Here is a 16,794-nt window from a genome sequence, read left to right as displayed (position 1 = left end):
TGCACCGAATGAGTTTGACCATATCATCTCCAGGAAATGCAAGCCACAGCTCGAACTTGTGAGCGCTTCTCCGTCAAATGACCCTTCCTCACAGTCGAGCACCTGCGCTTTGATCACACTGGCCCCATTAAACATATTTGTGTCTGAATCAGCACAGGGGCCTACTCTAGAGCTCTAGCCCAGGGAGCAAACATAGGAGGAAGACCGTCATTACTAAATTGAAACCTACTCAGATTAACTCTGACTCCCAAACTGAGAACCTATCTCGCGTGGACATGAGCTCAAGGGGCCATCTGGTTAATTTACATAAGGCAAAGTTTGTTGCCATCCTGAGTGCTAAGTTAGATCCCATCATTTTGAGGCTGGCAACCAATGAAATTACCTTGTCTAGAATCATGGATTGTAATTGAACAAGGCTTGGTGAGAGTGTTGTCCCTGGGCAAACGAAGCAAAGAAATAACTCTTATTTATTTATTTTTTATTTTTGGGTTTTATATAGCGCCTGAATCACCCCATACGGGGTTTCTCTGCGCTGAGACAGCCATTGACCACCAAGCGAGTAAAATTAAAAAAGCTCTGTTTTCAGCAGTTTCCTGAAGACTAGAAAGTTGGTGCACTGACGTAGTTGTAGCGGGAGGAGATTCCAGTATCGTGGGGCAAGGTGAGAGAATTACTTCCCTCCCATCCGCGCCAGTTTGATACGGGGAGTGCATAAATATGCGAGATGGCTTGATCTTAACATTCTGGTAGGAGAATATCTGACTAATTTATGAGTCAGGTAGCCAGGGCCTAAGTTGTGTAAAGATTTAAAGACCATACAACAGATTTTAAACCTGATTCTCTTTCTAATAGGGAGCCAGTGAAGGTCATGGAGCAGAGGAGCTGAAGGGGTCCTGGGAAGTGCATTGTTGACCAAACGTGCTGCAGCGTTCTGAACAACCTGTAGTTTATTTAAGGATTTTTCTTTGGCTGCAATCAATAGAGCATTGCAGTAATCCAATCTACTGATAATCAACGATTGAACAAGAGTTTTACGAGTAGTTAGAGGAAGAAAGGGACAAACCCTTCTCAAAATGCGAAGAGTGTGAAAGCAGGTACCGGCTGTAGTGTTTACATGATCTTCCAGAGTTAGGTCCTGATCAATACGCACTCCTAGATCTTTTACTATATCTTTGGGGGATGGAGCAGAGCCTAGCTCCTCTGGCCACCAACTAGGGGACCATATTAGTTTGGCCTCTCCAAACAGCATTATTTCCGAGTTATCAGTATTTAATTGAAGGAAGTTCTCCCTCATCCAGTGCGCAATACCCTTCATTCCCTCTGAGAAGGTATCTTGAGTATGTGGATTTGATTTATCAAATGACAGCAAAAGTTGCGTGTCATCTGCATAGGATATGGGGAGGAATCCAAGCCTTCTGAGGTGTTCTGCCAAGGGGGTCACATAGATGTTGAATAAAGTGGGGCTCAAACAAGAGCCCTGTGGAACCCCCTTGTTGATGTAGGTGGTTTGAGAACGATAGGAACCAAGAGTAACTGTTTGGGTCCTGTTTGTAAGGAAGTTGATTAACCAACTCAGCGCTTTACCCCCAACACCTATTTCAACTACCAGCCACCCTATTGCACCCTCTGGTGGTGGCCGTAACTCTGCCATTTGTTCTCTTGGCCAGTCCACAGCAGTTGAGGATAGCTCTGGAAGGAATGGAAATACTTAGGCTATCTGGTTTTAGGTTTAAACCTATAATAACTGATAAAACCCCACCGAAAGAAAAATAGCCATCACCGGTGTAAACATATAAACACTGAAAAAAAACCTTTGCAACCACAAACTATGTGTCATTCAAAGAAAGGAAAAGATGAGTGAAAGAGACATTTTTATTTCTTCCTGAAGGGAGCAATACAATGTTACTTTGTTATACAAGGTAGCATCAAGAAAGACTTGGCTAACATTATTCTGCTTGAGTTTTGTTATTTAGGAATGTCACTAAAACATTGTCTCTTCTTCCTTCTACTTTCTTCGGTTTTGTGGTCTAAAGATGCAGTGTTTAGAAGCATATTTTAGGTCTTATTTAGTTATTTTGTAAACTGTAGAGAATCGGGAAATATCAAAATCATATTTGGTATTTTGCATACTTTCAATTTCACTGATAGGTAAAATGGCTGGTTTCATAAGAATCTTTCCTGATATGTACCATCACATTTACCCAGGGGGAGAATGGGTGAAATCCTTTGATACATCAGCCCCCTTTTCTAGTGAGTCAGTATTGATTGCAAGTGAATTAGCAAACACCCCAGGCCTTAAACATTCAATGCAAGATGTAGTGACAGGTATATGTGAAAAGAATGTTGTCACCAAGCATCTGAGATAGTGGTGAAAACATGACACCAGACGTTTGGCAAAAATGGAACGCAGTGTCACTTGGAATGTTGAAAAAAGGTCCTACCAAGTTCAAAGAAGATTGGAGTGATATTGTTTGTATTTGCAGTAATTCAGCTACGTAAGTGAAAAAGTTGTATGATGGTCTGTCAAAATCGATAACTGAGCTGAACTGCCTCCCTGTAAGAGATCCTTGTCACTTTCTAGCTGGTATGCTGAAAGCATCTTTACAATATTCAGAGTTAATGAAGAATGCTATTGACTTTGTAGTCCATTCTGATGCAGTAAAAATTTATTCTGGACCTCATATACCCTATGCACACGCTATCTATACACATTCACTTTCAGTGCAGAAAGCAGGTAATAAATAAAATTAAATTAAAATTCCATAAACACCGGAAAAACACTGTTTCTGTTGTTTTTAATGACGTGGAAATGTGTAACCACTGATAACCACTGTTTTTTAAAGTATTGAAAAAACTGAAAAAACCCCACCAGAATTTACCAAAAATAGAAACTATAAACAGGAAAGCCTAGAAATACTGCACCACTGGGAAGCATTCAGCCACTGGGAGTTATGACAAGGGTGCAACCACGCCGGGAAGAGTACCTGACACTACATCTGCCATCGGCATCAAGCCCATATGTGACTGTCTTGGCGGATGTTCCCATGTCTGCTGAATTGAAAAACAAGGTCACTCACCGGTTAAGCTCCAAAACGAACTTACCTGCCTGTTTTGCAAGTGGAAATTTAATGGTGCAAAGAATTGGGTGGGTGGGCTCTCGATCTAAATGTTTTGATGGGGACTGTATTGTTGTGAACTTGAGGTAGCCTAGGCCCAGGGGTGCCACGTATCCCAGGTTACTAAGAATTGGATCAAATCCAACTTGATCCAGCTTTTGCCCCTTTATTATTTCTATAACAACTTGGCTCATGCGCAGTGTCGCTCTGCTGCTCAAACAAATGCGGTGCTGCCCTTGGGCTTAATCTTGCCAATGATTTTGAGCCACTTTCCACCCTGACCGAGGTGGAATGACTTCCTGGTTTGGGGCATAGTATTTGTTAGCCAGATGGTCCCTAGCTCATTATTTCACTCCAGGGTGTAATGGAATCCTCATAGAGGTACCATACTAAGAAGGATGTGCCTCTTTTATCACCCTTGTGCCGTGTAGTTGAAGCTTGATTAAGAATGGGAAAGGCAAGGGAGTGAATCAAGACTGCCTGGAGTGGAATGGTGCATGTATGGGTGGAGAGTAGACCCGGGCGTAATTTAGGTAATTCCACATTAATCTTTGATGCAAAAGGACTGCTAATAACGTGATTACGCATGCTCGCGAATTTAAGAGTGATTTGGGAGAAAACAATCCTAACCGCAACGAATATATGACGTTGCAACGCAAACAATTACAATGCATGCTTTTACAACATGGTTTTTACCTCGCAACTACCATTACATTGCATGATTTTACAACGCATGCCATTACAACACATTTTTAAAAACTGCCATTACAACGCATTCCATTACAATGCATACCATTACAACGCATACCATTACAGTGCATAATACTTTTAGAGCAACAGTATGGTAAGTGTTGGATAGTGTAGGGGTAAAAATTACTATTCCCACTCTAGCGAGTGCAACAGTAGGGTAACTGGTGGGTAGGGTAGGGGTAAGAAATTCTATTGGCTCCCCAACAGCTCCTTGAACAATCTCCTGCAAGTTCCTGACACCCAAGTGGTTCCTTTCAGGTTCTGGACCCTTGAATTAGCTCATGAACTCTTAAAATCAAGCTTTCAAGCTTGTTGTGACCGTGAATAGGCCTGTTTGCATCAGAACTGTGCCGCTCACACCTAAAATCAGTGTGAGCCACCGCAATCACTCCTCTTCGCACATGAAGTATCAATCACTGCAGAGGACCACCAGTGCGGGGCTCCAGCCCACCCGTTTATGACACCCAGCCTGCTCCTCACATCATGACGGCCACCTCCAGTGATGCCCTCCTTGCTCCCTGGGACCTTCTCAAAAGCGAATGAACTCTAGGCACAAAACTTGAGAAGGTAAAACTTCAACAGGACTAATCTGGGTCTGCATCTGACCTGTGCTCCATTGCGGTTCGCCTGAACATTTCACTTTGATCTGGCCCAGGGCGACGAGATAGCTGTGGTTGGTGCTTTCTGATTGTTCGTGCTATATTACAGTGTATTTTTTGAATTCATCACTCTGGTTCTACTGATTGGTTTTTGTTGTTTCGGTCTTACTTATTAAAATCTGTTCTATTTTACTAAACTGGTTTGGAATATTTTTGTGTGGTGTTCTCACTGTTTTTGCTGTTTAAAGTGCTGCACAAATACTTTACACATTGCCTCTAAGTTAAGCCTGACTGCTCTGTACCAAGCTACCAAGGAGTTGAGCACAGATTAATGTAGGGTTTGCTTGCGTCCTACCCTAACAATGATTCTGGTTGCTGCTTGACCAGGACTCACTCCCTAGTCAACCAACAACCACAATTCTTACTGGCTGAGTGGTGCCGCCAGAGATAAAAACTCACCAGCTCCTTAGGCCAACTTTGAGGCAAACATGAGGTGGGTGTCGGGTGCAATGAGTTATGCTTCTTCAGGGATTTTCTTTTCCTATTATGATAACCTGTAAATAATCAAATCTATGTTGCAGCAAATTTTAATTCATAAAAGGGGTGTTCTATCGTTATTGTTGCTTCAGTCCATTTATTCTGTGTCTACAAAATTTTTCCAGTGCCTTAACTAAGATAATAAATCTGTGCAGTTGCCTATTACGGGGCAGGCGTATGGGGCATCAGTGATCAGGGAGCTGGAAAGAATCGAGAATGGTTTTATTGAAAGGCTTCTAGCTCTGCCTAAAAGCACCAGCTCCATCATATGGCACTCTTAGGTTGGGATAGGGTTCATCAACAATTTTATCAAAATTCAACCCCTCACTCTGTGGTTCAGGATTTGGACAAGGACTCAAACTTCCTTCAAGCGGACTGTGCTTACCGATTGCCTGAAACTTGATTGATGCATAACCATCCCTTGGAATAGGTATATTCATAACACTTGCCTCAGCCTGGGCCGGGAAGACCTCTTTAACTCCCCTGGCATTCTAAAAGCAAGCTCCTTAAGTTCCCTGAAGAATATTTTCTTAGCTGGCTGTCTGGATGACTGAGTGCAGAGAGAGGTAGTCAAGCCAACCATCCCGGCATATATGGGGATTTGCACTAATAACGGTATTGAATCATATTTATCATAGCTGAGCAGCCAGTATCACAGACTTTATTTAGATTTAGACTAAGCACAGTGCACTTTTTAGCTGCATTCTCTCTCCAGGGATCTTATTTTATGAATTTACCTGTTTTCCCCTGCGATGACTGTTCTGCACAAAGGCAAAAAGAACTGAGTGGGGGTGAGTGCTTGCATTGTTCAACACTCCGTCCATCATCCCCTTTGGTTCTACTTTGTTCGCCCTAAGTTGGCAGGGTATGCCCAGACGTGGGTCCCTTGCTCACTATGCCGCTGGATTCAAGCTAGCCTGGCGGATGACGGCTGATTAGCCAGAAACCAGTCCCAGGATGCTTGTTTCCGGTCCAGAGAAGACATGGCTTGGCACTTCGGGCTGGACTGTTCTCATGAGGCACAGGGTCAGACTGATTTGCATATGGCCATGTCTGAACTGGGGTGGCGGAGTGAGCTAAAGAATGATGATGGATTAAACAAAGATCAGTTGAGTGGGGGTGAGTGCTTGCATTGTTCAACACTCCGTCCATCATCCCCTTTGGTTCTGCTTTGTTCTGCACAAAGCACAATACACTTCATATTTTTATGCAAATGCTATTCAACACTGAGAAAACTCTATCTTTTACCTTTTTTAAAACAGACTAACATATGTTACAGTAGAACTGCTCTTACTTACCTTCAAATACTGCCAACTGTGAATATCGGCTTCTTAACTACTGTTTATATTCAACAAGCTACCAAGCAAAGGGCCACTGAAATCATGTAATGAGTATAAACATTTTTTCTTGTTTTGATGGTTTTCCATGACCTTCTAATGATCAAATGTTTATGTCAACGAAGCTTACTTATTGATAGCTGTATTTATTGATGTTTTATATACTTGTATGGTCTAGTTAGACCAAATAAAGTTATTCTGACTGATTGATAATAAATCTATTGGTTTTACAGTAGCATATGAGGAAGGCAGAGGCTCAGGCGGCAGACTGGTCTCCTCTTAGGATAATTTACTGACACCAAGGGTCTCAGAAAGGAATGTAGGGCTTTGGTTGAGTTAGTAAAACACCACAGTGAAATATAAGATCCAAACTATGTATATGACTGTCATCTGGCCAATACTTTTTTTTGCCAAAATCTTTTTATTGCTTTTTCAAAGATTAACAACTTATTAGGCTCAACATGGCTTTGCCTCAAGCCAAGATCACCAGATAGCTAAAGACAAAACACATATTTCCCGCAAGTTGTCTGCATTACCCTTGAAATATTCAGGTGCAACTTCCCCCATTATCACATTGCATATGTTGCAAAGTCTACATATCACTCGAGGCACCTTTACAGTATGAGCAAGAACCAACAAAATAATCACAATGGAAAACAACTAAACAATCTTGTGGTTCTTATTGCACATGACTATAGTGTTCTTAGGAGGGCATGGAGTGGACAGAGCCCAAACGAGGGGAAGGGTGAAGGACCCACTACTCCCGGACAAGGAGGAATGGAAGAATCGAACATGCAAGGAGGTGTGAAAGCCTTGGGGTCCATGGTCCCCTGAGGGATCACAATGGGATCCAAGTTTGCTATGTTTGAAACAGATGAAGGGCCCGTATTCTAGGGCCACAGGCAAAGAGTGGCAAACCCTCTGAAAGGTACCCAACCAACGGACTCCAGATATATTCAAACCCTTTATGGGAGTCCGCCATGATATCAACCATATGTTCCAGGGCCAGAGCTCGCCATAATCGAGGGTGCCATTGGGAAAGCCTCCGGTTTCTTCCATGCTGCTGCCACTGATATTTTGGATGCCGCCAGGCATAACCACATAATGGAACGGTCCCTCAGGGTTTGGTGGGGTCACTCAACCCCAGTAAGACGTGTTCTACGGAGTCTGATATTGGATATCCTAAAATCTTTTTGATCTGGGAGAGAATTTCCTTCCAAAAGGGTTGAGGCAGTCCCACCATATATGGCGAAAATCATCCAGAAGCCCACATCCCCGCAACATCTGTCTGGAACATTCGGTAAAAGAGTGTGTAGTTTTTGGGGATGTGGGTACAAGTCATACATGCTCTTATAATGCACCTCTCTTAGAAATATGGAGCGATTATATTCAGCGATATCTTTATATAGAGAACTCCATTCTTTCTCTGTTATGGGGGTCTGCAGGATAGCCTCCCAAAAAACCATATGTCGCGGCGGCTGAGAGGGACCCACCATGAGGAGGAGAGAGCAGAGAAATGAAATGCAGCTTTTAGCAGTGCCTCCGGCCTGCACAAATCTCTCTATAGGGAGTAAATCTCTGGACGCAGCTAGTTGCATCTGAGGTTGCTGCGCCCAGTGTTTCAACTGGAAATAATGGCATTCTTCGATGGGTGGAAATTTAAAAATGGAGGCACAGTTTTCAAAGGAGAGTAGTTCCCCTTGAACAAACAGGTCTGACAGCATTAGGCAACTGCCCTCCCTCCATATGTCAAAGGGACCCTCCAGCAGAGCAGGGGGGAAGGCGGGATTGAAATTAATCGGGGGACGGGAAAGTCGTCAAGGGCAGGATGCTTTAAGAGTTGTAGCCATAGTGGTGCTATGGTAGACATTTCTTGGCCTATCCTGTTTTGGTTTCCAAGGAAGATTCCATATGGTTCTTCCTGCTACTAGCCTGTCCATATGAAGCCAATGTTTGTCCGAGGCTTTGAGGGACCATTCAGCCAGGCCTCGGAGCTGGGTTGCTCTATAATAGAGAAGGAAATCTGGAAGGGACACTCCCCCCATTAGTCGCGATCTGGTCAATAGTCGTTGAGATAAGTGGGTCCTGCGACCCTGCCAGATGAATTTTGTCATCGTCGCTTTTAATTCGGCGAACAGCTCCCTGTCAACTGTAATCTCCAGGCCCTAAAATAGATAGAGTAGCCGGGGCAATACATTCATCTTAATCGCATTCATTCGACCGATCCAAGTAATGTATGTGGAACCCCATTTTAAAAAATCTGATTTAAGTTATTGTAGCAAGGGGGGGAAGTTTGCTTTATAGAGATCTGATGGGTTGGGGGTCATTTTAATGCCCAGATAAGCACCTCCAGGGGCATTGACAGGTTAAGTAAGAAAGATATTGAGAGGTTAACCTTGAAACCCGCCACCCTCTCAAAGCTACTGCGTTCAGCTTGTATAGCTGGCAGAGAAGTACTAGGTTCTGTAATGGGCAGCAGAACATCGTCCGCAAATAAGGAGATTTTATGTTCGTCCGGACCAAACCTGATTCCGTGGATATCTGGGTTAGCCCTGATATGCACAGCTAGTGGTTCTATGCAGAGCGCAAAAAGCTTGGGTGAGAGGGGGGCAACCCTGTCTTATGCCTCTTGATAAGTTAAAAAAGTCCAAGGTTACTCCGTTGACAAGGACTTGGGACTTGGGACAGTGATAGTTAGCTTTCACCATGCACAGAAAGGTGTCGCCGAACCCGAAATGGCCGAGTGCTCATCAGGTAGGGCCAATCGACCCACTGGCCAATATTTTAACTACATTACATGGAATTTTTATGTTAAGGCCGTAATAAAAATTGGGAAAATCTGTAAAAGCTTGTACCTTGCTCCCATTTTAAATTGTAACTTAAAGGAGAACAACCAAACAGAAGCAGAATTGCAAAGTTAAAAAGAAGTCAAAAGATGTTACGCAAACTCTTAGTGAAATGCAAGACAGCCTTTACACAATTTCAAAATAAGAAAAAAGGTCTTTATTTTATTTGGGCAACACTAGCCCAACTTAGGTACAGATATAGAAAGAGAAACGAGACAAGAACTTGTCAAAGCTTTCTTTTTAATAGAAATGTTAGATCCACAGGATCAGTGTGAGGCAAACTAGATTAAATACTATACCAAAAACAGGAAATCGTGTATGCTCTCTGCACATAACTGCCAAAATAAACAAATACATGATCCGGTTAAAAAACAGAAATACTCAAATAACTGGGTCATTTAAAATAGGTAACAAATGCCCCCCATGAGGAAAAAAAATAACATCATGAGCTTAGAGAAAGAGACAATAAATTGTGCCCGTCATGCAAATTGATTTCGATTTGTGCCAAGTAAGTTATGAGGTTAAAGAGAGGTTGCCGTCAAAAGATCTCTAAAGCAATAATAAAACAAACGATTGCAAATATGAGAACATGCACCAAAATGAAGTTCTCAATGAAAAAAAGCTCCAAATGAAAAAGAAACGTGCAGACCAATTGAAATCCGAGCAGACTAAAGCCCACATAAACAAGCATTGGCATAGCCAATAGGTCTCGCATTTGGGACCTTATAAGTGTTTAGCCATGCAACAGTTGCATAACTAAATACTTATAAGGTCCCAAAAGCGAGACCTATTGGCTATGCAAAGCGGTCGCGAAAGTGATCGCAATCAAACATCAAAGCGGCCGCACAAGTGAAAGTAATCGTGGTAAAGCGTGACGCGCACGCCCCCGCACTTGCACTGTAGCTCTAGGCTGGCCTGGTAGCACTTTTTGGAGCCCTCTCAATAAGTCTCGCCAGACCAGCGCATGCGCTGGGTCAGGCGAGACCTAAAAAGGAATCCCCCACCCCCTGCCCCGGACAGTAATTCAAGGCCATTTATACTATCCACGTTATACAAAACAAATTGTGACATTGTTATATACATAACATTCAGTCAGCAACTGATGTATGGAACAAAATGTTACACGTCAATAAACACATTTATCTTGCTTTCCATCTGGACACAAATCGAATATTGAAAAGTTTGTAGTGACAGCTTTGCCTCTCGTTGCCAACATAATGTAGTGATGGGCTTTGAGACGGAGACCAGACTCGGGAAAGAGGTAAGATGAAGATTGTGGGGCATATTATCAAGAAACGGCGTTAAAATTATCGCCGCTTTAGCGGCAGAAAACTGCCGCCAAAGCGGCGATAATGGGCTTGATAATATGCCCGTGAGAATTTCCATAGAAGTAAAAGAAAACAACAAGAGAGGGAGGGTTAAGTCACACTCTTATACCCCCTAAACTAGAGCATTAAACAACAAAAGAGTGTGCATTAAGTACCAGTGATAGAACTAAATATGTCTGTACGGGTAAGCTTACAATGATATACACAGAAGTATATGCATATGTAAAGTGAAAAAGTGCTGCTGAAAGAATCAATCAGATATTTGTATAGAACCCTCACTCACCGACCTGGTCGGTGACATGCTTCATCATGGGGTTCCACCAGGGGTGCCTACTGCACCTCTGGTGTGCTTCAACGCTTGGATTATAGCGGAGCTCAAATAATCGGAATACTCGAGTGTAACAGAAAAAGTGAGATTTAAAAATGCCCAAAGAATTCGCCCTAAAAATTTTAATAATGACGAACCAGGCACTAAGTTTAAAAACAAGTGTAGGATGACTGGTACTGATAATTATTGATCAGATACATCCTAATAGGTTATCTAAACAACTGGTCGACATGTTTCAGCTTGTTATTGTCAGTCACAAAGCTTTCTTCAGGACCTAGTAGATAATATCAAAAAAGGATACCTTGGCGGTATAAGCTCTCTAAGGCTTACCCTGACCTAAGGTTCAGAAGGACCGGATACACTCACGGTTTTGTAAATGGCCTCGAAAAATCCACGAGGGCCTCAGGATATCTGGAAGAAAACAGAGTACAAAACTGGAGTACTTCTTATTATGTGTACTAGTTAAGTGCAACATCTTCTAAACACTGTAGTACAGTGCTAATGGAAAAAGACAACAACACAAAGATACATAGTGTACCAACATTGGGGAATCACTGTTTAAACAATGTCAGTATCTCTCTTTAGTCAGTTCAAATAGGATCGTAAAAATGCTCCAAATCTTATTTAAGAGAAGACATTTCGATCCATTTCGGCATAAAACGAGTAAATTCTCTGTTATGCTTCATAGACATCTAGACTGTGGCACATAAAATAAAATAAAATGAAGAAAAAGCAGGGCTTACGTTTAAAACAGAGATAATGCGCTCCTTAGGCAAGAAGGTGGGTGGCGGGACTACAGAACAGCTAGAGTCGGGGAAAGAAGAGAGATAGGGAAACCACATGATATTACTTTCCCCGTAACTTCAGTACCCGGCAAAAATCACTACATGACGAGTGAAAACGTGTACTCACTTCATCCAAGTCCTCAGCCAGGCAAGTCAACCTAAATGGTACCACCGAGCCCGGAGACACCGAACAAAGAAAAATCCGAGTTTTTGTAGTAAAGGAAGAATGCCGAATGATACGGCTCAGCTTCCTGACGCCGGCCCACTCGTCACGTGACCAGCGTGGAAGACGTCAGCAAACGGCATGGAAAACGGACAGCACCGTTAAAAAGGCTAGAATGCCAACTCCTCATAATGCAAGTCGGCAATAATAACACCCATTAATAAAGTGAACCACGACTATAGCGCAGACAGTTAGGGAGCTAACAGAGCCAGTGAAAATGTTACCTCAACCCAATTCAGAAAAAATACCACAGTTAAATTTCTGAACCTTTAATGTAATGCAAACTGAACATATTTATTACGAGTGGGTCGCATAACAGCCATATGTCATGAAGATGATTTTATACACATAGCTGCGGATGGTAAAGAACAAAAACGATTAAGGAAAAAGGCAAAACTCATTTTTCAGTTGGAGGAACACTACCACAAACCTTAGTAAAAATGGCAAAGCTCACCTACGGATATGGACATTCAGTAATTACGTCTCATGACCGAACCCCAAGGGATATTGTCGTTTAATCCAACAAACGGATTAAACGACAATATCTCTTGGGTTCAGAAATTTAACTGTGGTATTTTTTCTGAATTGGGTTGAGGTAACATTTTCACTGGCTCTGTTAGCTCCCTAACTGTCTGCGCTATAGTCGTGGTTCACTTTATTAATGGGTGCTATTATTGCCGACTTGCATTATGAGGAGTTGGCATTCTAGCCTTTTTAACGGTGCTGTCCGTTTTCCATGCCGTTTGCTGACGTCTTCCACGCTGGTCACGTGACGAGTGGGCCGGCGTCAGGAAGCCGAGCCGTATCATTCGGCATTCTTCCTTTACTACAAAAACTCTGATTTTTCTTTGTTCGGTGTCTCCGGGCTCGGTGGTACCATTTAGGTTGACTTGCCTGGCTGAGGACTTGGATGAAGTGAGTACACGTTTTCACTCGTCATGTAGTGATTTTTGCCGGGTACTGAAGTTACGGGGAAAGTAATATCATGTGGTTTCCCTGTCTCTCTTCTTTCCCCGACTCTAGCTGTTCTGTAGTCCCGCCACCCACCTTCTTGCCTAAGGAGTGCATTATCTATGTTTTAAACGTAAGGCCTGCTTTTTCTTCATTTTATTTTATTTTATGTGCCACAGTCTAGATGTCTATGAAGCATAACTGAGAGAATTTACTCGTTTTATGCCGAAATGGATCGAAATGTCTTCTCTTAAATAAGATTTGGAGCATTTTTACGATCCTATTTGAACTGACTAAAGAGAGATACTGACATTGTTTAAACAGTGATTCCCCAATGTTGGTACACTATGTATCTTTGTGCTGTTGTCTTTTTCCATTAGCACTGTACTACAGCGTTTAGAAGATGTTGCGCTTAACTAGTACACATAATAAGAAGTACTCCAGTTTTGTACTCTGCTTTCTTCCAGATATCCTGAGGCCCTCTTGGATTTTTCGAGGCCATTTACAAAACCGTGAGTGTATCCGGTCCTTCTGAACCTTAGGTCAGGGTAAGCCTTAGAGAGCTTATACCGCCAAGGTATCCTTTTTTGGTATTATCTACTAGGTCCTGAAGAAAGCTTTGTGACTGACAATAACAAGCTGAAACATGTCGACCAGTTGTTTAGATAACCTATTAGGATGTATCTGATCAATAATTATCAGTACCAGTCATCCTACACTTGTTTTTAAACTTAGTGCCTGGTTCGTCATTATTAAAATTTTTAGGGCGAATTCTTTGGACATTTTTAAATCTCACTTTTTCTGTTACACTCGAGTATTCCGATTGTCTGATATTTGAGCTCCGCTATAATCCAAGCGTTGAAGCACACCAGAGGTGCAGTAGGCACCCCTGGTGGAACCCTATGATGAAGCATGTCACCGACCAGGTCGGTGAGTGAGGGTTCTATACAAATATCTGATTGATTCTTTCAGCAGCACTTTTTCACTTTACATATGCATATACTTCAGTGTATATCATTGTAAGCTTACCCGTATAGACATATTTAGTTCTATCACTGGTAATTAATGCACACTCTTTTGTTGTTTAATTTCCATAGAAGCCCATGTTCTGGTGTCAACATGGGCTTCTATGGGAATTCTCTGCAGCATATTATCAAGCCCATTATCGCCGCTTTAGCGGCAGTTTTCTGCCACTAAAGCGGCGATAATTTTAACGCCGTGCTTGATAATATGCCCCTCTATCTTTATTAGTTAAAGAAGCATAAACAGAGCTGCCACAAAGACAAGCGGGGTTGCCTCACTGCTGACTTTCTTCAACTGCGAAAAACCGTCTCCTATTTTGAACCGCCGACACTCTTCCCTCTGACATCATTCCATCCCAGAGTGAAGAATGCAGGCGGCGTGGGGCGTACCATTGCAAAGTTACATCTTATTAGAAGGGAAGGTACATAGACAAGCAGCAAGACCAGAAGATAAAACGTAATTTACAAATGTACATATTGTTGATAGTTACATTATTCTATATAAGTGACTGCAAAAATAAGTAAATCTTTTACCATAACTGTGTATCTACAATTGCTTCACTATTGAATTACAAAATAAAAAAATAATTGAAAGTACAACAACACTTGAAAGCCGGAGTATATTAAATGTGTCTTTATACTCCATATACTACCTTTCTTATGCATATATATATTCACTTAAAAAACCATAGGTTTCACACATGTTATAGTTAGCTGGACATTTCACTCGTAAAAAACCATTGAAATTCCCCCGTTATAGTTAGTTCAGATAACTATAACTCGCGCGCCCGCAATCCACTGCTCATGACGTCACATATTACATCACTCATGACATGGTCAGTGGCATCACTCATGACATCACTGATGACATCATCCTTGTGATAGAGTGGCTTTCGCGCGAGTTATAGTTATCTGAACTAATTATAACGGGGGAATTTCAATGGTTTTTTACGAGTGAAATGTCCACCTAACTATAACATGTGTGAAACCTATGGTTTTTTAAGTGAATTTGCAAGGTTTTTCAAATGCTAATTCCTAACTAAAACGTGTGTGAAACCTATGGTTTTTTAAGTGAATTTGTAAGGTTTTTTAAATGCTAAGTTATGTATGTATTATTATATTTTTTATATATTTATTTTACAATAAACTACCTATGTATATAGTTATAGATTGACTGTATCCTGTAATATGGAATGGCTCGTTTAAAATGTTTTTTGTTTTTTTTAAGGTTTTTCACCGTGCGCGCACCCCCTGATTTTTTGAAAAAAAATAAAATGTTTTTTTCATCCTTCGGGGTCCTTCAGGGACCCCCTGACAAAGGCTAGGGGGTCAGGAACTCTCTACCCTGCCCCCTTTTCACGTTCTCCACCTTTCTTTTTCACTGTCACACACAAAACACAGAAAATGGCGGCCGACACTTCCTGATTTCGACTGATTCGAACGCTGACTGACATGTAACCACCAATCAGAATTACACTCGCGCACGTTAGGGTGCGCGCTTATAGATATTTATGTACTTTTAACTGCAATTTTCTCAGGAACTACTGAACAGATTGACACCATATATGCAAAAGGCACATGCCTGACCTGAGGACTACCTCTTTGCCAAATTGCAAGTAATTCTGTTCAGCCGTTCGGGCTGTACCTTCGACTAAAGGTCCTGTGGGAAAATGCATGGGGAAAACGCGTTTTGGAACCCCCCTTTTTTCTCAGCCCCCGCTTGACGAATCACCCCGAGACTTTCAGGGTAGGAGCTGAGCGGAGCGCCCAATTAGTTTTGAAAATTTCACGAGGATTCGTCAACCGGCGCCAAAGTTGTTCAAAGTAGAATTTTCAGATTTCTTATGGAAACTCGGTCCTAACTATAACTATCTACTGGCGACCGCCAGTAGATAATATATATATATGTATATATATATATATATATATACGCATATATTCCATGTACTTATGTATCTTCATATTTACTTTTCTCCTAATTCAGCATATCCAATACACTACCCTATTTCTCGCCATATACAGTTCTCAATATATCCTTTCCCTCAACTCTCTGACTCATCTCAAACCTCATTCTACTACTCTTTCCAATGCACTACCCTATTTCTCACCCTATACCTCTATCAATATATCCTCTACCTCCACTCTCTCATTCATCCCAAACCCCATACCACTACTATTATCCCCAAAATAACCCTTTCTAGACTCTACTCTACCCCTCATTGCATTATCTCATACCTTTTTATTATTCAGATCTCCCAGCCTTTCTAAAGCCTTCCTGCTGACTCTTCCCCTCCACCTCCCATTTACTCATCCCAGGCATCCTCCTACTGCTATGAGCTCCAAAACAAAATTCTAAATCCTTCGCTTTTCTATTCCTCCACTATCCTTCTCAATCCAAATAACTGACTAACATATCCACCACCCAAATTACTTTCATTATTAGACTATACTTATTCACCACTAATCCTTTATGGGTTCCGAAGTAGCGTGCTACACGCCGAAAAAGTACTTTAACACCTTATCAGGGATAGCAAGTGCTAATTAAATGCAAACCTTTTTCCGTCTTCTATCCCTCCACTATCCTTCTCAATCCAAATAACTGACTAACATATCCACCACTCATATTACATTCCAATTTCACTATACTAATTCACTACTAACCCTTTATGGATTCCGAAGTAGCTTGCTACATGCCGAAAAAGCACTTCAACGCCTCATCAGGGGTAGCATGTGCTATATAAATGCAAACCTTTTTCCCTCTTCTGTCCCTCCACTATCCTTCTCAATCCAAATAACTGACTAACATATCCACCACTCAAATCACTTTCATATTTCACTATACCAATTAACAACTAAACTGTTATGGGTTCCGGGGCAGCGTGCTACTCACCAAAAAGCACTTTGACGCCTCATCAGGGGTAGTAAGCACTATAAATGCAATTACAACACAATACAATATTTTGCTGTTTTAC

The sequence above is a fragment of the Triturus cristatus genome, chromosome 7, assembly GCF_964204655.1.
Source record: "Triturus cristatus chromosome 7, aTriCri1.1, whole genome shotgun sequence".
NCBI lineage: Eukaryota > Metazoa > Chordata > Amphibia > Caudata > Salamandridae > Triturus > Triturus cristatus.
Note: the sequence above shows the minus strand (reverse complement) of the source record.